At 36.0% G+C, this 22,227-nt stretch overlaps 1 long non-coding RNA gene across 1 annotated transcript in view; it reads right to left on the reverse strand.

Annotated features, from left to right (window-relative positions):
* Positions 1-20,320, reverse strand: part of LOC107519835 — a 37,821-nt gene extending 17,501 nt beyond the window's left edge. Inside the window, exons 1-2 of the long non-coding RNA XR_004951428.1 lie at positions 20,171-20,320; positions 19,757-19,933 (exon numbers count right to left, since the gene is read on the reverse strand). This is a non-coding gene — a long non-coding RNA (uncharacterized LOC107519835). The remainder of the gene's footprint in view (positions 1-19,756; positions 19,934-20,170) is intronic.
* Positions 20,321-22,227: the final 1,907 nt, after the last annotated feature.

Genomic DNA, 22,227 nt, shown 5'->3' on the forward strand with positions numbered 1-22,227 from the left:
CTAAATAAAATTTGCTAGAGGAAGAAAAACTTGTAGAGACAATATCACCTTCATTTCTGAGAGTCAATTAAAATCTCATACAAACGTATGCAAGCTATTGTCATTACACTGTAAATACATGCACTATAACAACAAAAATAATTAAGTCCACTGTCAAAAAAATTCTAAAACATGCTATCCCGTTATGAGAAAGTGTCCCTTATGGTGTCTGTCTAGGCTAACGTTTCACCTAGATCTTTTCTAGCTTAACACCATTTTATTCTTCCTTCTGTCCTTGCATTTTGAGGTGCGTTGACTCTGTGATGTAATGACAGGCAGATCGGATCTTTCCTTAATTGCCAGTGACATGTCAAGTACGAAAAATGAGTAAGCAATCTTCACCGAACTACAACCTTTAAGCACTATGTTTATAATGGAAATGTATAAAATGAACACGGTAACTGTAGTTGGCATTTTTAAAAAAGACAATGAAATTTCTAACTTCTGTGAGCTGCCTGCTTTTCGGAAAAGTAAGTAGGAAAAATGCCAGTGCAAGTGACATGTGTCACTGAACTAGAATACTCTACTCCACGTGTAGCCTCTTAACGTCTGTTTTACACGACAAGTATGCATCAATTTCAGAAGCCCAATGTTACATTTTAAAGACATTCCTGAAAAGCTTTTCATTATTAAGCCCAAAATAGAAAAGAGGAGATTCCGCTAAGTGGTTTGATATTTAGAAAAAACATCTGCTCTTCATACACAGAACCAAATCATTCACAACCATGAAGAGGTTTTAACTCTGGCATGGAATTCTACAAACTCTATCTTACTTAACACAGAAGTTGAAGATGGGCTCTCAGGTTAATATTAATTTACTGTATCACTAATGGTAATTAAGTAGACGATTAAAAGGCACTCAGGACTACACTAGACATTTTATTTGGGCGTTTCTTTTTCGGTTTTGTGATGCAAAAGATATATCAGGTTATTTCAGTGTTTATTATAGGCATTTTTATTACATACGTGTGTGTAGGTACCCATCACCAGGATTAGATAAACTTAATTCTAGAAAATTAAATAACACTTACATATAGTGTTTCTTACTATAGAACATCATTAGAGCAAGACACGAGCCTCATTTAACATGCTTTTAGCTCCTCAAAAGTGAGTCTCAACTTTAATTGATAGACAAATGGACACACACACACACACACACATATATATACATATATATTTTTTTTTTTACCTAAAATGTGAACCTCATTTAAAACTGATCTAAAAATTGACCACATGGTCTCTATTGTTGTGATGGATGCCCTGTTACCTCACAACACACTCTTTTCCAGTTTGGACAACTCTAAGCATTTAAAATATATTTACTATTAAAAGTCTTTCTCACAAAGGCTTGTGAATTTAGCTCCTTGTTTTCGTCCTCCTTTCTTCCTTTCCTGATATTCTTTATCCAAATATAATTTGAATTTTTTTTTTTTTTTTTTTTTAGAAATAACTACTGGAAGTTAGGCGACTAAATAAGAGTGAAAAAAAAATGGAAGAAGGGGAAATAAGGTGAACCTTGAGGTTAAGTAAGTCAGAGAAAAGCAGGGCACAGGGCTTCCATAGCACAGGGAGGCTGCGATTGGGCTCTGAGCTTCTGTGCTTCTGGAACTAATGGGAAAACATGATCAAATACTTGATTCGCAGACTGTGTTGAATAAGTAAAGCATTTGCCCAGAAAAATTATAATTACTTAGGTACTGAGGCCTGAGAAACATCACTTTAAAGTGTGCACTATAGCACCCTTAAATGAAATGGGGGCGGGGCAAAACGGGTTGCTGCGGCATCACGAATGTCACAGAATGTGACCCCAAATCTTAATGACTGTTTTCTCCCTTCCGTTTTTATCTGCAGTTCCAGTAGGATTGACTGAACTCAATAAATGCCACTGAGTGGCTGGTCAGTTGCCAGGTCTCACATCTACAATGAGCTCCAACTCAAATACAATGAATGATTAAGAAAGTCAGACAAGCGCACTCGGGTTTTCTCCTTAGTATAAGAAAAACTGTTGCTAAGCAGCTAGACCTCAGATTCCAAACTTTGTTAGACCACCCAAATGGGAAATACTGGTGACTTCCAGACCGAGGAACTTTTGAGGCCTCCTGGTAGATTTTAAGAAATAAAGCGGCATCTCAATTGCTCTGTGGCTTGTTAGAGGGACAGGACAAGTGGCTGTTTGTCTTAGGTTCTACAGTCATGAGCATCTTTCGATTTATGATTGTCAGAGTATCTTCAAAAGACATGATAAATACAATTGTTATATTGGTGTGTATTTGTTAAAAGCATTAACTAATTAAATAGAAACATTTAAAATATACCATAGTTTTTGTGACTCTCTTGGCTCTTCATTTCTCACTATTTTGTAAGCTTCAAGGAAATACTTTTGACTTTTCTGAACCAATGAGAAATCTGATATAACTGCAAAGATTTAGAAGTACTTTACATGATTTCCCCCAGCAGCTTGAATTCCAAGATTACAGCTACAGTATTAAGCTAGTCATAAATAAAGTGACTTGGCCTAGAATGGGAATGTTCATATCAGTTTAGAGAACATAGTACAGACCAAGCAATGATGTGGTGGTTAGACTTCAAAATGATCCCCAATGAGCCCTACAGTCCCCTTCAAGCATTACCAGGGTCAATCTGTGTGACAAATGTCATATGGATAAAGTTATGAAGTAATGGTATGTCATTTCTGAAGATAAGTTATAAAAAGATTGCAGCTTCTTCCTTTGTCTGCCTCACTCTCTCCTCACTCACTCTGGTAGGGAGCAAGCTAACATATTGTGAGCAGCCCTGTGGATAATGCTACCAGATGAGAAACTGAGGCTCCCTCTCTAACAGACCATAATAAAGCGAGGTCTGCCAACAACCACATAAGTGAGTTTGAAAGCAGATGTTTTGACCTCAACTGAGTCATGAGATGACTGCAGTCTTATGAGCAACCCTGAGTCAAAATACCCTGGCTAAGCTGGCATAACCACTAAAACATCTCTATAAAAAGATCTGATTAAAATAATAGATAAATTAAAATGTTATGTTACAAAATGTTCAAAATAAACAGAAAGAAGGTAGAAAATGGGGGAAAGGAGAACAAAACAATAATGAACAAACATAAAACAAGTAATAAAATGTTATAATTGAATCAAAACACACGAATATATATGTTAAATGTGAATGGTCAGAAAATAAGAATTAAAACACAGATTATCAAGTGGATAAAAACAAAGGTCTAGCTATATGTGGGCCCCGAGAAACTGATTTGAAATATAAGGACATAGGTAGGTAAAACGTAAAAGGATGGGAAAAGATATACCATGCAAATACTAAGCAAAAGGAAGGTTGAGTGATCACATTAATATCAGACAAGGTAGACTTCAGAGCAAAGAAAATTAGAGACAGAGAGGGTTATTGCATAATAATAGGTGTTAATCAGGAAAACATACCAATCGTATATATATATATACACCTAACAACAGAGCTCAGAACATGTAAAGCAAAAACTGACAGAATTAAAAGAATTTAGATGTCTCTAAATTGACACTCCTTTCACAGTAATCTATAGACATAAGAGAGAAAATCATCAGTCACAGGAGAAATGAATATTACCATTGGCCAATAGTATCTAATTGACATTATAGAATATTCTACCCAACAACAGCTATACCAAGAGACAAAGAAGGACCAGTAATTCCACTTCTGGATATTTATCCAAAGAAACTCAAAACACTAATTCAAAAAGACATATGCATCCATATGTCCATATGGTCATTGCAGTATTATTTACAATAACTAATATTGGAGGCAACCTAAGTATACATCAGTAAATGAATGGATAAAGAAGAAGTGAGATATGTATATAATGGAATACTTCTCAGCCGTTAAAAAAAAAAAAAGAAATCTTGCCATCTCCAATAACATGGAAGGGCCTAGAGGGTATTATGCTAAGTGAAATAAGTCAGACAGAGAAAGACAAGTACCATATGATTCCATTCATATGTGGAATCTAATAAACAATAAATAAACAAGCAAAATGGAAACAAACTCATAGATACAGAGACTATTTTGATGGTTGTCAGATGGGAGGGGCATTGATAAGGCTGGGTGTAGAAGGGGAAAGGATTAAGAAGTACAAATTGGTAGTTGGAGATGTAAAGCATAGCATAAAGAATATTGTCAATAATATTGTAATAACTATGTATGTTGCCAGATGAGTACTGTGTTTATTGGGGCGATCACTTTGCAAATTATATAAATGTTTAATCACTATGTTGTACACCTGAAACTAACATAATGTTATATGTCAAGTGCAAACAAAAAATAAAAAAATATTTTAAAAATACATTTATCATAGTTCCCAAACAAATGAAAGGCTTTTGTGTATAAATCTAAGGAAATTTGTGGAGGATATGTATGCTAAAAACATAATATTTTACTAAAGCAATCAGAAAATGCCTAAATAAATAAAGAGACATACCTTTTTCATGAATTGGAAGATACAACATAATAAAGATGTTCATTCTTCCCAAATTTGTCTACAAATTTGATGTAATTCCCAATAGAATTTCTTTCCAATATAGAAATGTTGATTCTAAAATTTATGTGTAAAGTGAAAGAACTAGAATAGCCAAAGCAATTTTGGAAAAGGAGAATAAAGTTGGGGAATCAGATTACTCTGTAAGACTTACTACAAACCTAAGTAAATAAGACAGTGGGAAATTGGCAAGGGGATAGCCCATAGATCAGTGGAACAGAATGTAGAGTCTAGATTTAGACTCATAGCAATGTGGCCGATTGATTTTTGACAAAAGTGCAAATGTTATTTAACAGAGGATAGTCTTTTCAACAAATTAAATTGGAAATCAAAATTGGGTATGTAAATTATATGCAAAAGAATGAACCTTCACTTAAACTTCACATTTTATGGAAAATTTGACTTAAAATAGGTCAGAAATGGACACCTAGAGCTTAATATTATAAAAGATTTAGAATAAAACATAGGAGAAAATCTTTCTAATCTTGATTTAGGCAAAAGTTCTTAGACATGAAACAAAAACACAATAATATATCATAATGTAATTGATAAATTGGACTCGAAATGAAATATTTTCCTGTGTGGAAGCAACTACTAAGAAAATTTTTTAAAAACCCTCAAAACTGAAAGTAATATTTGAAAATCATATATCTGACGAAGGATAGATATTGGTATGATTTTGCCTAATAGCTTTATGTTGCTCAAAGAGCATTTTGTTCTGAATGGATCACTTTCTGTTTAAAAATAATTTTTGTGAACTATATATAACATATGTAATAATATAGAGATATAGATTATATAGGTGTATGTGTATTTAAGTATAAGAAAAACAAGAAATGTGAATGGCATTATCTTAACGGTGGGCTTACTTGTAGGGAGCATATAAAGGGGAAAAGGGAAGCCTTTCATATTTTTCTAATTTAAGAAAATACTGCCCATTCCAAATCTAAGTATGCACAGTTATCATTTTTTTAACATGAAAGAAAAGGCAAAATTATGCACATCGAATGTTAACATTGGTTCTCTTAGTCTGATAAAGAGAGAATAAATATTACCTTCTTCTTTGTGCTTTTCTGTGTTGCCAAAATTTCTATACTAAATAAATATAACTTTGAAGACATTATTAACATTATTATTGAATTAAAAACTACATTTATGCCATATACTTTTATTATAAAACACCTCCACTACTATTAAAAATTAAGTTTATTTTGCAAATTCTACTCTATACGTATTCTCATCCTAAACTTTTTTTTATTAGATAAACCTAATCTTCTAAAGTATCAAAAAGGCTTACAGAAACATTAGAGGTTTTTCCCAAACATGAACTGAGTAGAAATGTCTTCCTAACACCTAAAATATCACTTTTACCATTTCCATTCCCTCACTAATAGATCCAAGCCCGCCCTCCTCCCCAACAGTCCAGCTATTGTGGTTCACAGCTACACAGCTCTTAATATGGTCATGTGGTCAGGACATGCTGAGCTAGGGTTTTACAAAGAGCAACATCCAATCTCAGTGCCTTAAAGGAACACATGTGGACTTGTTGCTCATGCTACCTGGTTATGCTACACGCCCATCAATGGTTTCCTAGAATTCTGCTCTAACTTCCCTTCACTCAGGAACCCAGACTGAGGAAGGCTCCGTCTCTGTGCTTCACATTTGCTGGAGAAAGGGAGCGTCATTTTAAATACTCCACCTGGAAGTTACCTGAGTGACTTTCTATCATGTTTCATGGGTTAAAGGCAGTCAAATGACCATATCTAACCTCAGAGGGGTGGAATAATCAAATCTCACCATTAGCTCTGAAGGAGAAGGGCCAAAAAGGCTTGATGAACAGAAATAATGCCAACCTGGTCAGAATCACAGGCTAAGTAAAAGATGCCATCAGTAAGAGTTCAATGAATTTGGCCCATTAGACTTACATTTTTCACATAGCAATTCAAGTTGCACGGTAAAAAAAATATTTACACTTCTTCTAGTGCCCCCAAACTGTTGTTCTTAGAAAAGGAACTTGACAGATACTAGTTCATTTTTTTTTTAAAGAAAGAAAGAAAGGAAGAAAGAAAGGAAGAGAAAGAAAGAAAGAAAGAAAGAAAGAAAGAAAGAAAGAAAGAAAGAAAGAAAGAAAGAAAGAAAGAAAGAAAGAAAGAAAGAAAAAGAAAAAAGAGAAACCTTAAAGTGATTGTCTGTTTTCAGGCACTACCAAGTAAAGGTAAAAAAGTGTTAGAGAAAAAAAGATAATCACTAGGCTTAACCAGAGTACTGTCATTAGCAAGATTTTTTAGAGTATTTTCATTATTCTAGTTTATTTCCCTAGCTGTATTTATTCACTTTACCAAAGTATTTTTGAACGCCTATTAAGAGCTGTGGATTTTGCCAGGCATGGATGACCCAATGTCAATCCTTTGAACTCTTCTGATCAATGCTAATATTTAAGCTCCATCAGTATATAAGGTGTAATCCAAATCTGCCTGGAAATGTGCAGAAGCTAGCTTTATTTTGCAATTTTAAAGCTGGGTTGCTTTAGCATAGTTTCCATGCCTGGGGAATTTGCTATATGACTGGAACATAGCTCATTGAGGTTTAATTAGCACTTGCCTCAGAAACTTAAAATTCAGAACCAATATTTATGAAAATGTGTGTGATCTCAGAAGTTAAGAAGCTATGGTTTTTGTCCTTGAAAGTAAGTTCTATCTTTTCTTAAAGTGTTGATGGTAAATCATTATGCATTCCCTCCTTCCTGGCCACTCCACTACTCACCACCACTTTAGAATTTCCATTTCTATACACCATCCTCATGGTCACGCTCACCCGTCTCTGGAGAAAAGACCTCTGATTTCAGCTGTGAGGAAACTATGTTTTCTAATCCCCCAAGAACCTATAGAAGACCAGAGCTCTTTACTTACATCTAAGAAATAGATGTGTTGCACATTCGCAAACATCAGAGAAATCAATTGCTCAAAAGAGGTTCGCATTTTCAATAGTCTACACTATGGCCACTTAAAACCGGTGCATTTTAGGTGTAACAAGATCACTTTTGAAAACGCTCCACAGTCCAGTTTTGAAATCGATCATTAATACAATAGTTAAATCCTGGCATTTGGGGGATAATTTTTCTTTAAAAAAAAAAAAGATCATCCATTGAATTTTTAAAAAAAGATATAATGGAGAATAATGTGTATCTAATTATTAATGTACTATAGAAATTAGCTTTTATATTGCAATTTATATTGCAATTACCTTCTTTGTGTTATAAAGCAGAACAATACAGAGAACTTCTTTATTAATGCCTAATAGCATGGTAATTTAAAATATTCAAGTTTCTTTAATAAGAGTGTATGAAATGTTACTTAATTTGACAAGATTAATTATACAATTAATTTAAGACTGCTCTCAATTAAATTAGTAAAAACTCTTAAGCTTGCTGTTTTTGAAAAGAGTGCTGGAACCTAAGATGAAGCGAAATACCTATTAAGCATGATATTAATTAGACTAAGATGGAATAATGCATGTTTTGTTAATATAAAAGGGCATTGTCAGAGAGTTGGTAAAGAGGCATTAATTCATTACTTTAATAATCATGATACCCTAACCCTCTAAACAATTTGGAAGGGTCTTCAACAATACTGGAAAACACAGTGGCTTCAGATAGAGCTCGGAAGTACTTGAGACAATAATAGAACTCTCCCGGTGGTCCAGACGCCAAGCATTTGAAGTTCTGTTTAGATAAAAGAGTACTGCCAAGGGGCACTGACTGACGGTCAGAATGCCTGCAATGTGACATTATCTTGATGAATTCACCGTGGTCCAGGGGCTAATCCTCAGCTTTTCAGGTTCAAAGACTTAAGTGTGTCGCAGTCTCAGGGTTACTCAGATCCAAGTCAACTGAGAGATACTAATTAAACTCATAATTCACTGAACTATAATCACAAAATCCTCATTTATACATTCACAGTGGAGAAATCTACCTTTTGGGGGGCCTGAGGGCCCCATTCCTGTATTTACAGTGAGCTCTTTCATGATATCAGAGTACCTGGGAAATAGTTTCAGTGATGTCCTTTGGTGTACAAAGAAGTGTTGAGTGTAAATCATTCAGGCCATGACCGAGTCAAAAGCATCATTCCTACTCCACCTCATAAAATACCTCTCTAGTAACTAGAACGTTCCTGTTGCTCAAATTTTCTATACATCTGTCTCTGCATCCCCAAACCTGGGCCCTCTCCATGGGGCTGGATTCTGTGCTAATTCTATGGCTAAAGGACAAAAGAATGGAGGTTAAGGCACAGGTCATAGTGTCTGGTTGGCCACACTGTGCCAGCCAAGTAGCAAGGGGGTGGGGGTGGCTAAAAAATTGAGAGAAAACACATTGATCTGGGTAAAATTAAGTCGTATCCTGGGCTGAGAATTATCATGAATATTTTATGTAACTTTGCATGCTTTATAGTCAGTGTCGAATTTATTAATTCAAGTCTCATACTTCTGGGGGAACCAGAAGCACTGAGCATATTGACCTCTATGGTTCCCTGAGCTGGGGTTAGGGTTGGGAGAAACACGGGGTCTCTATTAACTTATAAGGAAGAAGGAGGAACTCGTGTCTTTGAGCCAACGCTGAACTGCATCAGGGCTATCGGGGAAGAGGACAGCCTGGATGCATCCCCTAATCCAGCTGAGTTTCAGCTCTTCTTTGACTCTAGATGAGGGAGCCATCGAACGCTACACAAAATGCAACAAGGGATCTCGCTGGAGAAGACTCGTGGAGGCAGATGACACATAATAGGACTACCACGGATTTTCCCCGGACGACACATAAGAATGAGGGGAAGATCTGCAGGTAAAGCAAAAGGAAAAAGGAAAAGAGAGAGGAAAAAATATTTTCTTGTGAAAGTTCGAATGAATCACATGGGCATCTTGGCTTCTAAATGCAGATTGACTCTAATTTACAAATAATAATCAGAATTTCTGGTGAAAACAACTATGGAAATAATTTCTCCTAAACTCATCATTTTCAGATGAGTGTTCAGAGAAAAGGAAGTTGTATGCAAATCAACCTCACACAATTAGTGGGTGAGCTGGAGCGCAAGCCTGGGTTTTTGATACAGAATCCAAAGCACTTTTATATTATATTTTATCATTTACTAACTCCTGTAAAGTTGCAAACTATAAATTACTTTAAATAGACAATCTCCTAAATTCCAAAACCACTGAAAAAATATTCTTTTAATTCATATAACGCATATTCAAAAGGTAGTTGTCCCATCGCGATGATTATTACAGAAACTGTATCTTTCATTTTTTTGAGTTTTTACTATGTGCCTGTCATCACTCTAAAGATAGGTCACTTTCCTGTTGATTTCCACTGTAAATTGGGAATTCATTTCCTCCAAAACAAGTGATGCTTCTAAGACACCTAAAATAAAATTAAGATTCCTAACATACAGTAAAAAGAACATTATATTAGTATTCACAGTCTACATGCACTTAACTCTTCTAGTCAGCCTTCATTTAAATACTTCGCAGGTATTTAAAAGTGAACTGATTAAAATGCACTACACATGTATTAAAATTTCCATCTCACAGAGAGTTCTTGCTGACTCCACCCGAGTGGAATGCTTAAGTAAAAACAATATAACCATCTTTAATTAAAATTTAATAGGAAATAAAAAGAGGTTTTTTAAATGAAGTTGCTTATCCATCATCTATCTATCTATCTATCTATCTATCTATCTATCTATCATCTATCTACCTATCATCATCTATAAACGTCTGTTGACCTTAATCAGTATTTTACATGCATACACATACACATACACACTCACACACACTTGCTTCTGATCAAACCAGTCATGATCCTCTCAAGTGTCCAGAGAGCAGTCCTTTCTGAGAATAATGGGTTACCTACAGGGACATTAAATATTTAGCAGCAACCCGCCAAGATACTGTTGCCTACGGATGTTTAATGGGGTTAAACAGGAAGTGCCATGATGTTACACAAATATAGCATTTGTTTTCAGGAAAGACTCTAAGCAGGAATTTACTCTTTCTATCAAAAGCCATGTAAAGAGTCTTTACAGTGCCACAAGGTAGAGAAAGGCATGGCTTCCTCAGGACAAAGCAGCCCCCAGGGGAAGGAGGGACTGGTGTTTACTACTATCAGGCTCACTGTATATCCTTCATAGTTTGACGTTCACATGTATCATGTGCATAATGGGGCACTTACATTTATAATGGAAGCCTCTTCGAAAGCTGATTTCAAACACCCCTGAAAAATGTTCTTTTAATTCATATGCTACATAATCAATGAATGGTTGTCCCAAGGTTATGGTCATTATGTAAATAATAGCATGAGTTTAGCGAATGCTTACCGTGTGCCTGGCATCATTTATTCTAAGCACTTTTTGTATATTTTATTTAATTTCCACAACAACCCTATGTGGTAGGTGTTACGGTCATCTCCATTTTATAAAAGAGACAATTCTACCTAAGTTATGCACTGTGCTCAAGATTATTCAACTAGAAAGTGGTGGAACTCCTTTCAAAATCAGATAGTCTACTTCAAATTCTAAATTCTTAACCACTATGCACCAGCAGAAAGCCACCCGCAGACTCATGCAAAGACACACATTTCTTTAATATAGGAAAAGGAGATGAGAATACATGTGGGCACAAATAGCTACAGAGAGCAAAGCGTCCAAGGGCATACTCCCAAGTTCTAGGGTAAACGCATCTTGCCACTAAGTCCCTATAAGGATCCTGTTTGGCCCTTTAAGAAGCGCTAGTCTACACACTGTCTCTGGGATCTTCAAAATCTGCTATCAACTGGCAACTCTGTTGGAGATTCTGACTAACAGCTTGCCTTTTCATTAGGTACAGTTAGGTGGTTATGACCCCAGCATATTCCTGACATTAATCAGAGGTTGTTTCACAGGTGAAGTACCCGCTAGAAGGCCCAGGGATCGGGATCCTTGAGATCTATCTATTCCTGGGTCCTACAAAAAATAATCTATGAAACTGTATTGCTATGTATTGGCAAGACAGTAGGTTAGACTAATTCATTTGCCCAGGAACATAAAACTAAACGTTTGCATTGTCCAACATTGGGCTGCATCAAAATAACAAATGATCATATCACACTCTTTCGAGGTTGCCCCAAAATAGCTAAAATAAAGAATGTTAAGTTTGGGAATACCAGTATTTAGAACATTTACCTAAGCATTTCTCTTTTAACATTATCATCAATCCTCCTTCTAGAAATCTATATCAAAGATCAACTGTCAAAAATATGAAATGATTTATGGATAAGATTATTCACTGTGATATTATTTGTAATAGTGAAAGAAAGGAAACAACATGAATGTCCCATCAATATGTTGCTGATTCAATAAGTTCTGATACAACTTATTCTGCGAATGATAAAATATCTATACACCAATGTACAATGAATGAATGATAAAATCTAGATGTACCAATATATTGTTAAGGAAAGAAAGAAAAATGCACAAAGCTGTAATTCAGGGGCTAAGGTAGGGGGAAACATACACACATAAAAACACATTTTCTTATATTTGTGCATTTTCTTATATTTATTTAGTACAAAGGAGCACTAAAATATCACACACACACACACACACACAAAAAACCTGATACAAATGACTACCTATTCGAGGAGGCAGGAAGCAGATAGGAGGAACTTGATTAAAAGTGAGACTTTTCTGAAAATAACTTATTACATCTTTTTTTTTTTTGGCTTAAAAAGCTTGACATGCACTGAACATATTATTAACCTATAATAATTAACGTATAAAAACAGCACATATGTAAAGGCACAATTTTACATTTTGACTAATTGAACCACATCATAATCAAGATAACATATTCATCAACCTACAAAGTCTTCTCCTGTCCCTTTGTAATTCCCCCCCACCCCAATTTCTTCCCCTGCTCTGATCTTTCCTCCTCCATCCATTCACCTATAGTCTCCAGAGAACGATCGCTCTGCTTTCTTTCACTATAGATCAGTTTTCATTTTCTAAAATCGCCCAAAAATGGAATCCTACAACATGTAATTCATTCTCTCGGGCTTCTTTCATTCAGTGTAATTATTTTCAGATTCATTCATACTGTCGCATATATTCATAGTTTATTCTTTCCTATTGCAGAGTAATATTCCGTTGTATAGAAATATCACAATTTGTTTATAATTTCTCTGCCTGCTGGGCATTTTCTGACTCTCCCCTTCTCCCTGAAATTGGCTCTTGCAAATAAAGCTGCTATGAACTTTCACATGGAAGTTTTCTATGGACAGACATTTATTTCTCTTGAGTAAATACTAAAGAGTAGAATATGAGATCACATGGTAAGTCTATGTCGAACTTTTTAAGAAACTGTGAAATGTTTTACAGAGTCATTGTACTGCTTGACACTAACAATAACAGTGTGTGAGAGTTTCAGTTCCTCTATATTCTGCCAATACTTGGATTGTCACTTTTTAATTTTAGATGTTCTCATAGGTGTTTAATGTCATATGGTTCTAATTTGCATTTCTCAAATGACTAATCATATTGATAATGTTTTCATGTACTTACTTGGAAAACTTTTTTTTTTTTGGTAAAGTATCTATTTTAATCTTTTGCCCATCTCTCAATTAGATCGTTCTATTTCTTATTACTGAGTTTTTGAAGAGCTTTTATATATTCTGGACACGAGTCCCTTATTAGATATGTGTTATCCAAATATTTCCCCCTGCTTTTATGCTATTATTGTCATATATTTCACTTTACATATGTTATAAATCCTACATTACATATTATTTTTGTTTAAATAGTGAATTATCTTTTTAAAAGCTTTTATGCATAAAGATAAATATAATAAACATTAATTAACCATGGAGTTACCATTTTCAGTATTTTTTGTCCCTTTTTTACTGACCCCATTTTCATCTGGTCTTATTTTCCTTCTGTCCAAAAGAGTTCTTTTAACATTTTGGTGGTGTGTTCTACTGGAGATGAATTCTGAAAATCCATCTGACTGAAAAAAATGTTTATTTTTCTCTTGTTTTTGAAAAATATTTTGGTTGAATATAAAATTGTGGATTGACAGTTTCCCTCCTCAGTATTTTAAATTAGTTGTTCCGTTGCCTTCTTAAATGCATTGTTTCAGGTGAGAAATCCGCTCTTATCCTTTCCTTTGTTCCTCTACACATGGCCTTTTATTTTGGGGGGAGGGGGTTTCCTTTAAGATCTTTTTGTCATTAGTTTTGTGTTTTATAATTATAATGTGCCTTGTTATAGTCTTCTTTGCGTTTCTTGTTCTCGGACTTCATTGAGCTTCTAGAATATGCAGGTTTATAACTGTCATCAAATTTACAAAATATCTGTCTATTACTTCTTTAACTATTATTTCTAAATCCCTCTCTCTTTTCTTCCTCAATAACTCCACTATATTTATATTAGTCTGCTGAAGTTGTTCCACTGATCACTCATATTTAATTTATTTCCTCTATGTATTTCATTTGTTATGGATTCTACTACTATGTTTAACTCACTAATTTTTTTCTGCAATGTCTAACTTGACATTAATTTCATCCAGTGTACTTTAAATATAAAATATTGACATTTTTATCCTTAGCAATTCAAAGTGGGTCTTAAAATGTTTTCTATGCCATCCATTAACTTTTTAAACCTATGATGGAACATACTTAAAATATCTTTATTAAAGTTCTTGACTGCTAATTTTAACATCTTTGTCATTTTCACATCAGTTTCAATTGCATTTTTTTTCTGACAGATTATATGTTCCTACTTGTTTGCATGCCTGGTAACTTTTGACTGGATGCCAAAAATTGTGACTTTTACATTTTGGGGTGCTTGATATCTTTGCATTTTTACAGATATCCTTAAACTTTGTTCTGGGATACTGTTAAATTACTTGAAAAAAGTTTGATCCTTTGCATCTTGCTTTTTAAGATTATTAGGCAGAGCTAGACCAGAGTTTAGTTTAGGACTAATTATTCCCAACTACTGAGGCAAGATTCTTTAGAGTACTCTAATGTCCTGTGCATTTTGAGGTCCTGCAGGCTGGTTGGGAATAGGCCTTGTTTGCTTTAGAGATTGTTGACTCTAATCCTTTGGATGGTTGTATCCCAGGCTTGCATAATGTTTCCCACACTCACACACGGGCCAACATTCTGTTGATTCCTTAGAGGGGGATCCTCTGTAGATATCAGGGGTCTCTCTTCACACAGCTCTCTTGTCTTCCATACTCTGTACTAAAATATCAAGCTACTTAGGTCTTCCTGGGTTCATAGCTCTCTTTCATTAACTGAGGAAGTCTGTCACACTCTGCCTATGTTACCCCATTTTAGGCAGTGAGCTTGGGCAATCATCGAGCTCAACTCATTTGTTTTCTGTCTCTCAGGGATCAATGTCCTAAAATGTCTGATATCCAGTATCTTGAAAGCATTCTTTTTATGTTTTGTTTATTGCTTAGTTGTTTCAGGATGAAAGTGAATCTAGTTCCTGTTTCTCTAACTTTGCCAGAACCAGAGTTTTCTGTTATGTAGTTTAGCCTATTAAAAGAGTATGAAATTCAAAAGACAAAAGCAGTCTCTTAAAATTGATAAAAAACTGAGATAAATGAGGATAATTATACATTCAATTAATGTCATAGAAAATACTTATTCCAAGTCGCTTTAAAGCCCACAAGTTGTTTGTATATCCTTATTAGTATATATTTTAGAAACTCACATAGATACGAAAAATCTTAGACTTTTTTTGGAAATGTAATTGTTAATGATAATTAAGCTAATATTGTTTAATTGAAGTATATATAATAGGATACTACAAATAAAAAATTAAGTTGATATGGTTAGTAAAAAAAGTTTTTAGCATGAAGGAAAAGAGATATATTTATTAAAAAGTAGAATTTTTATAATATTTACTTAGAGATGAAAATAGTAAAATAAACTTAATTGATTTTTTTTTAAATACTTATTTCCTAGCTTTGTTGATTTAGAGGCCTAGAAAAAAAGAACAATTCAGTAGCAATTAGCATGCCAATGACCGAAATTTTGGATTTTAAATACCCTTTCTTTCTAAAAGAACCTGGGCTCCTTGGAAGAATGGCTGATCCCTTCGGGTTTGAGCAGGTAAAATTCAAGGTGGGCCTGGGACCTTTAATTATGCCCCGAAGCAGGGAGGCTTTCAAGCAGCAACAAGTCATGTAAAAAATAAATTTAAGGCCTCCCATTAGCCAAAGTTGGAACAGTTTCAACATCAATAAGAATAATAAACACTGAAACTATGCAAAAACCCTGTGAGTTCAGGTTAAAAAAAAAGGAGAGAGAAAGAAAGCAATTAAAAAAAAAATACCTACAATTATATACTAATAAGAAATAAATAGGGCACTAACTCTTTGCTCTTAATTCTAGGAAAGAACTAAACATTTATTATACTTTTTCCTATGTAGACTGTATTTGTAAATAACTAATAGAAGGTAAAGTCTTCTTCACAGTAATCTTCCAACTAACTGTAATCCTAGACTTGTTGAAACCAGATAACATACATGCAAATTAGGGTTAGGTTACCCTTTATTAATGGCATAAATATAAATATGGACTGAATAAGACCAAATGAGGTTTTTATCTGGTTATTCTCATAAAAATGCCACATACCATCTGTCAAAATGAAAATGTGGCTATTACAAATAGGCAAGGCATATTAAACCTATGAATCTGATTTCTCTTTCTATGTTGTTGTAACCATTCGTGGGTAATCATAATAGCTAATCTATGTTTCAGCACATTGGGGGTGAAGAAAGATGATGGTGTACTTCATAGCACTTAAAAACAAACAAACAAACAAACAAAAAAACACTTATTAGGAGGTCCTGAGCAGAACTATGCCTTTCCCATGGGTTTCGAGCAATAGTGGCTCTAGCCAACTTGGTAACCAAACCAAACCAAATCAAATAAAACTAAACAAAACAAAATAAAATGATTGCGTATACATTTGATATAAGTAAGATAAAAATGAGAGAATAAAGAGTAGAAATGTATTTTGAACATAACCTAATCATATTTGGAGAAAGTATTGTAGCGAAGTTCTAATTGAAGTAAAAATCAGATGTAGAAAAAAATTAATAAATTTTGAAAAGACAAGGAGGAGAAAAATGGCAAACACAAAACGTCTTTCCAGAAAATTCCTTGCAATACAGCAATATAAGAGTGTTTCCATCACAGAGATTTTGAAAAGCCAGCTGCAAATCAGCTGTGTGACTAGTCTGAGGAAGTTACTTGGGCCTCAGTATTCTCGCCTATCATATAAGGCCATCAATTGCATCTACAACACAAGGTAGTTGAGAGGATTAATGAGTTGATGTGAGCAAGTACTTAAAATAAAGAATGTCCCACGTGAATTTCGGAAAAAAAAATCTTAGCTGAGATTATTCTTTTGATTTAAGATTTTGCAAAAGCCTAACAACTTGCGGGTATGTCTGGGTGAAACTGTACATTACTCATTCACACCTTAGGGGCTGGAGTATTAAACAAACAAATGAGTCCCTAAAGGTGGGGAGAAAGCCTCTTGGGGAAGAAAGTGATAGGGAAAGGGTAGACTTGGGAAATGTGACAGCTGCAAATATGAGCGATATTTTTGTGTTAAAGATAAAAAAAAATGACCTCCTTTGTAATTTTGCTGATAGCCAGCCTAATTTTCAGTTTCATAAGACACCATATTCTGTGCAACACCAATGATAAACAGGAAAAGCAGTTCCTGGTTATAGCTAGATTGCTGGTCAGATAATTTGAAGAAAGAACTCCTTCTGACTTCTTGTCACTAGGTCTTAACATCTCTCTGTGTTTCAAAATTAATCTCTTGCATGCCTCTAGTTTTGTAAGAAAAAAGTCAGGTCACCTTTATTGCTACATTTCCTATTTAATTTACTGCTGACTCTCCTTCTCCTCTGTTTGTTCCCTAGAGTATAACCGAATGCAAGATTTTATTCTTTGATGTTTTCATATTAACCAGTTATAATCATGAATTTCTGCAAGAATTTGCCGTTGATGCACAATGGGTATCATTGATTGTAAGGATGATCTTAAATAGAGAGTTTTGATAGTTCCAAAAAAAGATGTTATTGAACAGAAATGATAGTTGTAGACTGAAGGGCAGGAAACCATGTTACTCTAGATAAGAACAGACGGCAGATTACTTAGATACGCAGTCTATTCTCTCCACAGTCCCTGATGACTTGCCGACAAGGAACTCTAAGTATTGGTGAAAATCATCCTAAGCCTAATAGCTGCCATTTTTAAGAATTCCTAGTGAGATGTCCTATGCCAAGAAAGAAATGTGATAATCTATCATGCTTCTTAAAAATAAATAAATAAAAGTCAGAGGAAAGAGAACCCAAAGAATTATTAGCTAATAATTTCTAGACTGAAAAGACTATATAATTAATCATCCAAAAATCAATTTGAAAACATCTACAGAAGAACAGGTTGCTGGCATTGTTATGAACTGGTCTAGACTGATCTAATCTTCTCCTATGACAGAATGGCAGGGCCGCTGGATTAAGGAAAAATAATGGACATAATCTATCTTGACTTTAGCAAAGTGTAGATCCTGGCTCATATGACATACTCATTAATAATTTCAGCATGGTATTCTACATCAGTGTTCTCTTCCCCATACTTTGATACAGGTTTCTGTTGGTCCCTGTAGCTTCTTTAGATAGTTTATTTCTATATCCTTGAGACCAGACGTTGGGTCCTAAGAGTGTCCTGCATTTGCTCAAGCTGTGCCCTCTGGTGGGAGGTCCTGTTCTACCTCATCACTTCCTCAGACATGACATTTAACTCCGACTTCTGAGTTTCAACACAAATGTCACTAAGTCTCCTTGAATCACCCACTATTTCCCATGTGCTCCTCCAGCTTTGTTTAGCCTTCTATACTCAATTAGAGATTCATATGCTCTTGACTGTATCAACTGTTTAAAAATCATGCCATCTGTAGGGAGATAATTAATGTGTCAGTTTTGGTTACTGGCTCTGTATTGGTAGATGAATTCTGTGGATATGGTTTAATAAGAAGACTCTAAAATGTTTTAAATGGTATGGAAGCAAATTAACAAGAGATAAAAATATATAACAACACATTTAATTATATCAAGTAGAAGCAGCACAGATTCATATTGGTTAAGAACACAGGCTCTAGAACCTGTTTGGGTTTGAGTCCTCATGCTACCCTACCAGCTGTGTGTCCTTGGATAACTTACGTAGCCTCTTTGTGCTACGGTTTACTTATCCACACCCTGCTTCCCACGGCATGCCTCCTCTCTTTGCTCACTCCACAAGCTCCTTGAATTGGGACTACGTCAATGTCACCCAATAAACATTGAATGAATGAATAGACAGATGGGTAAATGGACAAAAGAAAACTATTAGCATCCGTCTCAGCTAGGCCACCCCATTACAAAGTGTTTAAATTGGTTTGGTTTGATGGGACTTTCACTATATTATGAAATAATCCCAGTTTAGATGTTCATTAATGTTGGAAATTGATCATTGGATATCATTATAAAATTATTTCGATATATATGTTTGAGGAGATTTTTGAATCGTATTTGTCTCTAAGTTTAAGAACCACCATCGTAATGTATAGCCATTTCTCAAAGAGGTTGTAGGGGCCACATAGAACAGAGATGCCCCTTACCAAGAGAAATTTGGTTTGGGCTTTTCTTCGTGTTTACAATTAAAAGCAGTTTTCACCGAGTAGCCTGTTTTAGTTATGCTTGTTTTAGAGCCTCTCATTTTTTTTTTTTTTTTTTTTTTTCTGGTAGACTAGAGGTACTGCTTTAATAAATGCGAACCAAAGTGCACTTTTCTACGTTTGAAATTTAAAAGCCGAAGGTGAATTAAAGAATCTTTGTGGTTGTTGTGGTCCCTGCAGGTTACAAACTTGGTAAAAGGCTTTGGCCTTGGACATGCGGCTACCCTCCCATGAAGGAAAGGACCATCTCCTTATATGAGTGAGTTTATCCTCTGCAGTGGGATGTGGCTCCATCAGTTAGCATCAGGGCCATTACTTCCAGGAGTGGGAACAGCCCAACGTTGGGGACGTCAGAGAGCAGGATCCGATCTGGGTTGCTTTGCTCGCATTTGGTTCCCACTTCCCCTTCCCCACTCACCTTGTATTTAGGTGGATTCTTTTCCGTAGATTTGCACGGGGCTGGAAACAGACATTCACAAATACATTTCCAGGAGGACTCAAGTGTTTCTAGTACTTCCAGAATAAAGGCTGCAGAGAGTACAAGGAGTCTGATGGAAAAGTGAATCCTCAGGATTCTCGAGCACGCGTTTTAAGACTCAGAACAAAGACAGATTGGAATTAACGTTTGGAAACAAAGGGTTTTCCCTCACCCCCCCCCCCCATCTAACTTAAATCTCTTCTTATTCAGCATTCTTTCAGGCACAGAAAAGGGAGTCTAGGCCTCTCACAGGGAGGTCCCCCTGCTCATGGTGATCGCTGCATGTAGTTGAGAATCAAAATCAAACATTACAGGAGCAGTTGGGGTGGTTGGGGGGTGGGGCTTGTAGCTTACCTAGTTGATCAGAAGGCCAGTGGTGAGGTTCTAGCCAGAAGCAGAGATAGCAACAGGAAGCAAGGCTGGGACAGAGTGAATTTGGGTAGAACTGCTGCGCCTGGGCTCAGGAGGGTCAGAGACAGCGGAAGTGAGAGGATTCTGAGACGCACTTCAGAGGGGGCGTGGGGTAGCCCTCCAGCAGGAAGCTGTGCCCAAAGATCTGAAATACCTCTGTGCCCACCCCACCCACCCCTGCACTGACTATACAGGGCTTACTTACTAACATTACCACATATACTCGTTTCTAAATTTGAGAACAAATACATCAGATTGAAAAAAACTAATATTTTCCAAATATGTTAGCCGGAGGTGGTAGATATGAAACTCTGATGAATCTAGTCTTTTGACAACAACTTATAACAGTGATGAGAAGGCCAAGAGTACGAACTCACCCCGTGCTATGTTTTTATTGATCAGCTTGGAACTGAGCTGCATGCTCTGCATACTGCAAGTCGACTCTAAACAGAGCAGAGTTGCTGCTGTATCGCATGCGGGAGGCACACGCGAGGTTTAGGGTCGTGCTCACGGGATGTGAGAGCATCTCAGACTCACCCCACCGTGTTCCTTTAGTGCCCTCCGTGGGCTCCTGTGAAGCCAGGGAGGCTCGCTAGGAGACCAGGGGGGAAATAATGTGATAACTTTTCAAAACTTACAACAACTTTTAGAGCGATCACTTAAGAGTAGGAAGCAGAACACGATGGTTGCATGGGAAAGGCTCCACTAGTGACTAGCTATGTGGCCTTGGGAAGACGCTTAACCTCTCTGCGCCTCGCAACACCTCCCTCAGAATGTAGCTGTGAGGATTCAATGAGAAAAGCCTTGTCAAGTGCTTAGCATGGTGCTTGGTATTTAGGACGTTCTCAATAAACAGTACTATTTTTAAGAGTTGAAGATCACTGGAGGGTTTAATAAAAGCAATTCGCAATTTGTAGTGTTTTCACAATAGCACATAATATAATAGAGGAAAAAGGGAGGAGGAGAAATAAATTTTTTTCCCTCCCTGAGAATGTCCGATACCTCTACCTTCGAAAACAGAGAAATTGAGGGATGTGACTTTTGGTCTAATCAGTACTAAAAAGTATTGAGATCCACAGAAATAAAAATGTGCACACACAAAAATAAGTGAACTAGTACTTCTTTAACTTTCAAGAGATTTTTGTGAGACATGTTGAAGTGAAGAGGAAAGCAGAAGATTTTCTAAGTAACCTCGCTAGCGAAGGTTTCCTAAGTTCTTCAAACTCTGAAAAAGAGAATGAGATATCATTGAAACTTTCCATCTAATTCAAGAACTATTTCAGAAAGAAAAATGAGTAGGCAAGCCATTTTTACATTAGTCAATTAAAAAGAAAAAATTGTCGAAAAGTCTAGCCGCCCTCTTTGAAGTATTTTATTTTTGCAGCATAGAACTAGGATGTTGGAATGCATTTCCCCTGCCTGTGTAGGCAGGGTCTTGTCACAGAAGGTTATTGCAAACCAGTTTTTGTCTTTTGAGAGCACTCGCTTTTCTTCCACTGATGCTGGTAGTTGACAGCGAGCATGTTTTAAAAGTTTTTATTCATGTATTTATTTTTAACTCTTTATTTTTAAAATAATAATAGATTGATTTGAAGTTGCAAAGAGAGTGAGAGGGAGGTTCAGTTTCCCAGTCTCTCTGAATGGTTACATCTCACATAATGTTGCTGCGATAGCAAAACAATAGTTTTATTTTTAATAGAAATTCACTAGAGGAATCTCAGAAAACCTCCCAACTACACACATGGCCACACACACATGCACTCACACACACACACGCACACATACACACACGCACACACGCGCACACACCAGCTATTGTGTCTAAGAGCTTCAGCCGGGGGGCGACTTTAATCACTAGCAGCCTACTCACTGAAAGGGAAGGAGGCTGGGAAGTCTCTGACAGCTGGAAGGGAGAGGATTCTGAGATGCACTGGGGGGTGGGGGTAGGAGGGGAGGTAGCCCTCTGACAGTGACAGCAGTGACAGCAGTCCTGCTTAAAA

Source organism: Rousettus aegyptiacus, unplaced genomic scaffold (assembly GCF_014176215.1).
Source record: "Rousettus aegyptiacus isolate mRouAeg1 unplaced genomic scaffold, mRouAeg1.p scaffold_m13_p_1, whole genome shotgun sequence".
NCBI classification, from domain to species: Eukaryota; Metazoa; Chordata; class Mammalia; order Chiroptera; family Pteropodidae; genus Rousettus; species Rousettus aegyptiacus.